This window comes from Abrus precatorius, unplaced genomic scaffold (genome assembly GCF_003935025.1).
Source record: "Abrus precatorius isolate BTA unplaced genomic scaffold, Abrus_2018 Scaffold5, whole genome shotgun sequence".
Lineage (NCBI taxonomy): Eukaryota > Viridiplantae > Streptophyta > Magnoliopsida > Fabales > Fabaceae > Abrus > Abrus precatorius.
Window position 1 is genome coordinate 21,759,561 of NW_020874395.1, and position 6,576 is coordinate 21,766,136.

Below are 6,576 nucleotides of genomic sequence, written 5' to 3' on the forward strand. Positions count from 1 at the left end.
TTCAAATAATCAAAATAACTGCATATGATCTTTTTCTTTTTTTCAACAAAACATTTTATTTATATAAACTATCCAGGAATATCATCTCTAATGCAAAGGCAAAACTGGCTCAATATTTGCTCGAGAACAAAACAAAAATTCAGTTCAGACATTTATAAGTATCCACCCAATAATATAAGATTTGCATTGTCCTCAATCAAATATAAGAATTAAGGTGCAAATTGAAACTTCCCTAAAAAGAAATAGAAATATGCAAAGAGTGGTGGGAGTCACAGCTAATCTGAGATACAAATGAAGAAGAAACATGACCAAAGTGAATTTATAGGGAAATCATCTCAGTTCAAAATGACAAAGGGAGAGGAACAATCAAAATAACACAATAAAGAAACAAAAGCAATAAAGAAACGAGCAATTTAAATTCTAAAAATAACATAAGTAAAAGAAATCCAACAACTAAGACTATCCTAATTGCAGACTAAACTGCTGCACTAGCATCATTTGAGTCTTTCATCATCTGTACTAAGAAAGTGGTCAAAAGAAGATAGGGTTCATGCTGGGGGCGAGGACGCTTATTCAAAATATATATAAATAGGCAAATAAATAACTAAATTAAAATAAACTAAACCTACCTAACCTAAACTATTCAATGTAATTCAACATTCAACATGGAGGAGTTTAAACTCCTCATTTGCAAAAGTTTGCAGTTGACCCCCTGGTACAGTTTTAGCCTATGTTCATTCACCTTAAAATTTTCTTTTTCTGGATGAGTTAATTCAATTATACCACAAGGAAATACCTTATGCACAGTAAACGGTCCAGACCAACGGGATTTGAGTTTACCTGGGAATAATTTGAGGTGAGAGTTGTACAACAGTACTACTAAATCACCTTTTTGAAATAGTTTACCTCCCTTGATTTTTTTATGATGGTAGACCTTTAATTTTTCATCTGGTGGTTCATTAATGGATGGGTTGGGTTGTTTCTTTGATTTCCACTCCAAAATTTCGAAGTCCATCTTTCTCCATAATGGCTTAGTGGCTTCTAAATGACACCACTGTTCTTGAGTTAGCAAGCTCATACCATCTTTTCCTCCTTCATGAACTAAGCTTCTTTTCAATGGGTTTGAAATCAAAAATTCCTGTGCACAATCAGAAACATAATCATCAATTACATTAATAAAGTAGCAAGAATCATCTTGTTTCAAAGACTTTTTCATCACATCAGGAATTTTGAAAGTGACTTTTTCATCTCCAACTCTCAAAATTAACTTTCCATCCCTCACATCAATTATAGCCCTTGCAGTAGCTAAAAATGGACGACCTAAGATCAAGGGGACATCGGTGTCCTCGTCTATATCAAGAATCACAAAATCAACAGGAAAAATAAATTTGTCCACTTTTACAAGCACATCCTCAATGATACCCCTAGGATATTTAATTGATATATTAGCTAGTTGAATACTCATTCTAGTTGGTCTAGGTTTTCCCAAACCTAATTTCTTAAAAATAGAATATGACATCAAATTAATGCTAGCACCTAAATCAGCTAAAGCCCTATCAACTATCAATCTACCAATGAGACAAGGAAGAGTAAAACTCCTTGGATCCTTTAATTTTTTGGGCATCTTGTTTTGCAGGATTGCCAGCATTCTTCATTCAGAGTTACTGTGGCTAACTCCTCCAGCTTCTTCTTGTTGGATAGTAGATCCTTCAGAAATTTGGCGTATTTGGGCATTTGTGCTAAAGCATCAACAAACGGTAAATTGATATGAAGTTGACAAAATAAGGAAAGAAATTTACCAAATTGTTCATCATCCTTGTCCTTCTTCAATCTAGCTGGGTAGGGAAGTAAGGGTATGAATTCTTTCACTACAGGGGGCTTTTCCAGAGTCTCCTATTGACATTTATCCTCCTCTTCAACTGCATCTTTTTCTGTTTCTTGCTTCCCCTTCTCTTATAATGTTCTGCCACTCCTTAATGTTACTGCATTGACCTGCTCCCTAGGATTAGTCTCAGTATTGCCAAGCAAGCTTCCTTGGGGTCTTTTTGAGAGGAGTCTAGAAATTTGACCCAACTAAATTTCTAGATTATGGATAGAGGCTTGTTGATTTCTTAGTGCTGTCTCGGTAGATTAGAACCAAGATTTTGAAGTTTGAATGAATTTGGTCATCAACTCCTCAAGGTTTACTTCTTTTCAGCTGGGGGTGGTGGTGGATGTGAAGCTTGTTGAAATCCTAGGAGTGTGTTGTTCCGCATTGGCTGTTGGTTGTTGTTCCATGGTGGGTTTGCATAATTTCTCCAGTTCGGATTATTCATGCCATTATAATTTTGGTACGGTGATCTATTTCCTATCACATTGGCATGCTCTTCTTGAGTAGCTTGGCACTCAAGATTAGGGTAGCCTCCTCCACAAATATCACATCTCATCACCGGAGCAACTGGATGGTTAACAGATAAACTATCAATCTTCTTCCCTAAGGCTTCAACTTGCATTGCCAAGGATGTTACTGCATCAAGACTATAAATCCCAGCAGATTTCGCAGGTTTGGATCAAGTGGAGCTCCATTGATAGTTGTTCATTGCCATTTCTTCAAACAGTTTTTGTGCAGCCCATGGTGTCTTGCTATTCAAAGTGCCCCCAACTGCAGCATCTATCATTTGTCTTGTGGCTGAGTTCAACCCATTGTAGAAGGTTTGCAGTTGAATCCAGTTCGGTATCCCATGATGTGGGCACTTCCGTAGTAATTCCTTAAACATCTCCTATGTATCATATAAAGTCTCTGACTCCAATTGGTAGAAGGAAAAGATATCATTCCTCATCTTGGTAGTTTTTGTGGGAGGAAAATATTTTACTAAGAACTTTTTTGCCATGGCCTCCCATGAAGTGATAGATCCTCGTAGGAGAGAATTCAACCACTGCTTTGCTCTGCTCTTGAGAGAAAATAGAAATAGCCTCAAGCGGATTGCATCATCAGTAGCTCCATTAATCTTGAAAGTATCACAAATCTTCAGAAAATTTGCAATGTGAGCATTGGGGTCTTCATCTTGTAACCCATTAAATTGGACAAAGTGTTGAACCATCTGAATAACATTGGGCTTTATTTCAAAATTCCCTTGCACATCCGGACGGACAATGCTAGATTCTGTTCCAGTTAATGATGGACGAGCATAATCGGACATGGTCCTTAGTTGATCTTCATTGTTCGCCATTCCTTCCATGTGCTTTTGTGTGTTTTCTTTTTGTACTAGCAATCGTCTCTCTTTCTGAATTTTTCGCAAAGTTCTCTCTATCTCTGGGTCAAGTTCGAATAATGTAGCAGAACGGGTTCTGGTTATGCACAAGAAAAATCAGCTCCTAAAAAATAATAAAATAAATAAAGAAAAGAAAATTAGTAAAGACGTAATCAAAGAAATCCTAAATAACTAGTCCCCAACAACAGTGCCAAAAACTTGGTATGTAAAAACTGATTACTGGGCAAGTGTACTCGTTGTTAGAGTAATATTATGAAAAATAGAGTACCAAGTGTCGTATTCACAGGGACTGTTATTAAAAATTACTTCCTTAATTACGCAATTGTTAATGAATATGAAAAATAAAATTTTGTTGATAAAATTACCAAAAATAGAAAAATAATAAATTAAAAGGAACAGATTTCTTATGATAATAAATTATAGAAAAGTATGACGAAAGGTATTCAAGTGGAAAAGGCGAGTATCTAGACTATAAATCCTCCTAAGTGTCCAAATAACTAAAATTCTTCTTCAACTACTTAGTTCCAAACCCTTATCGTTGCAGAAAATTCTAAATTAAATCAATACCTTTCTCAAGGATAATGATTCCTAACCCTCGGTTGATTAATCGGAATCTCTTCCTTAATTAATAACCCTAGGTTGCATTAAGTTCATTATGAATTCTATAATTAGGGTTAATCCTAATACAAAAAACTTATATCTTTCTATCTCTAGAACTACATTCAAGTCCTTTTAATTGAGTAATGTTAATTTCATGCAGGAATTTTACTCAAATTCAAACAAGAAAACAAGATGGAAGACAATTGATACTACTCAATTAAACCCAAGAGAAAAGAACATGAAATAGCATTAGAAGAATTCCAGAAAATTTGGTCAATTAGGATTCATTACATCTAGATACTCAAAGGAAAATTAGAACCTAAACATCTTGAAACTAAAATTACAAAAGAGATGAATAAAAGTGCTTGATCTCATCCTCCTGCCGTCTCTGAGTTTTTCTTCTCCTCAAAACAGTGTCTCCTAGGTTTCTGTGCCAAGTTTCCTTTTATATGAATAGCCCAAGGGCTCATCTTCTCGCAGAAATTTAAATTCTGACACACGTTTAAAGTACATGGCCATGTACTTTGGCCGTGTACATCTCTAGTCTCTAAAAATTGCACTTCACAACTTTCTTGAAAAGTACACGGCCATGTACTTTGGCTGTATACATCTCTAGTCTCTAAAAATTGTGCTTCACAACTTTCATGAAAAGTACACGGCCATGTACTTTGACTGTGTACATCTCTGGTTTTGATGATACACTTCAATTGACGCGACTAGTGAGATACACGCTCTTATACACGGGCATGTACTTGCCCATGTATATCTCTGACTTCATTGTGTTCTTGATTCATGCAACCAGTGAGATACACACTCATATACACGGGCGTGTACTTTCCTGTGTATATCTCTGGTTCTTTGTGTGCTGCAATTCCCAATATCTTTTAAAGCTTTTACTTCTTGATCCTTTTTCCTGAAATATGAATTAAATGAAATTAATAATAGTAAATTTTTTCAATGAATAGCTTAAAACTCTCAATTATCATTGATGAATTATAATGTAGGATCAAGTATAGAAAGCATTTATCAGAGACCAAAAAAAAGAAAATAAATGAATAAATAAAATAATAAAGAGAGGAGGAAAGAAAATAGAAATTTGACAAAAACCCCAAGTACAAGTACTTATATTTTATTTAGCATCTAATCCAACGTTGATTATAATACAATAGTAAGATAGTGATAGTAACCTATATTTAAAGTCTTGGAAAATATGACCTCGCTTAAATTAAAAGTCCCAGCATAACCAATCTTAAACTAATAAACTAATAAATAAAGAGTGTACTAAACAGTCTGAGCATGTGAAGCAATATTTGACAAATATTTCCCAAGTTAATTAGAGAGCTTAGGACCCAAAACTCATGGAGTTAGGGAGACAATGTAATGTGAAGTAACGAGAGGGAACCTAACCTTAGACAACCTTATGAAAAGATCTATTTTAGTGTACTAGTGACGTTAAATTAAGAAAAGCCTACAAGAACTATTTAAGAATTAAGAAATCAGCCATGCATTATGCTCATAAGTGAGAAGATAAGATGCCTGTGTTAGGATTAATGACGAACCTTGGGAGTGGTAAAGGGGGGATGACCCAATGGTGCAGAGTAGCTCACTGTGACTGGGTCACGTCGCCAGCAAACCCTTGCCAAACCTGACGTGAACACCCGTTACCATGATCGTAGTAGGCATATTCCCAAATGACACTCTTGGAGGGTGAAATTGGCAAAAATGCTATGAAATGGAGTCCTCTGATCGTTTTAAGGCTAGAAATAAATTAAACAAAAGAAAAGGATATGGGATCCTCATGCATTGCATGATAACAAGAAATTAATAAAAGTGAAGAGGAATTTCATAACTTACCTGCATCATGCATCATTCCATTCTTAAATACATACAAATCTTTCTTTCATATTTTGAATGTAAGGATAATGTTCTATTAGATGTGTTGATATCTAAAGCGTAGCACTTTTTCTGTATATTATGTACCTAACTTGAAATTATGGACTCACCCTTTTGTTTTGTTGCTGTTTCTCCTCTTTTTGTGATGTATGGACGCTTGTTTGGTGTATTGCATATGTTGTGTGCAGATAGGATCCGAGATGATCAAGATGATAGTCCTCCTGACAAACGACATATAGATATATGATGACACCACTTAGCAGACTATTTACTAAGGGTTTGCTTGCATGACTCTTGGTTCGATATCTGAGGTGGGTTGGGAACCTTGCTGCACCACGGATTTGCTTGTAGAGATTATTTTCCCTTACTACTATATGCTACCTCTATACTTTTTCCCCTCATCATCCATAGAACTATACTTGCCCCCATGGACATTGAAGCTCCCACTCTTGTTCCAGATGTGATCCCTGATGCCCACGTACCTCGACCTTCCTCTCTTCCTCCTATGGAGCCTGAGTATATAGATATCTCAGTCATTGAGTCCACTGTTTGACCTTGCCCACCTACTCCATCTCGTAGGCTTTCTCCCATTAATGAGGCTAGTCCTTCACACCGTAGTCTTTCTCCCCCTGTATCCTCTCCACTGTCCCGTATACCTCCACCTACTTCTGGTTGGCTAGAAGACGTATATGAAGACTTGTCCAGTCTGCCTTTTGACCTAAATGCTATATTATCCACTTCACTAGACTCTGATCCTTTAGAGAAATACACTCCTCTAGATTGATAGTGTTTATATATATATATATATATATATATATATATATATATATAT

The 6,576-nt window shown here is 35.8% G+C and overlaps 1 non-coding gene across 1 annotated transcript; it reads left to right on the top strand.

Moving 5' to 3' along the window:
* Positions 1-2,715: 2,715 nt before the first annotated feature.
* LOC113868246 lies at positions 2,716-2,822 on the top strand. The gene has a single exon (XR_003505268.1). It is a non-coding gene; the product is annotated as a small nucleolar RNA R71 (small nucleolar RNA).
* Positions 2,823-6,576: the final 3,754 nt, after the last annotated feature.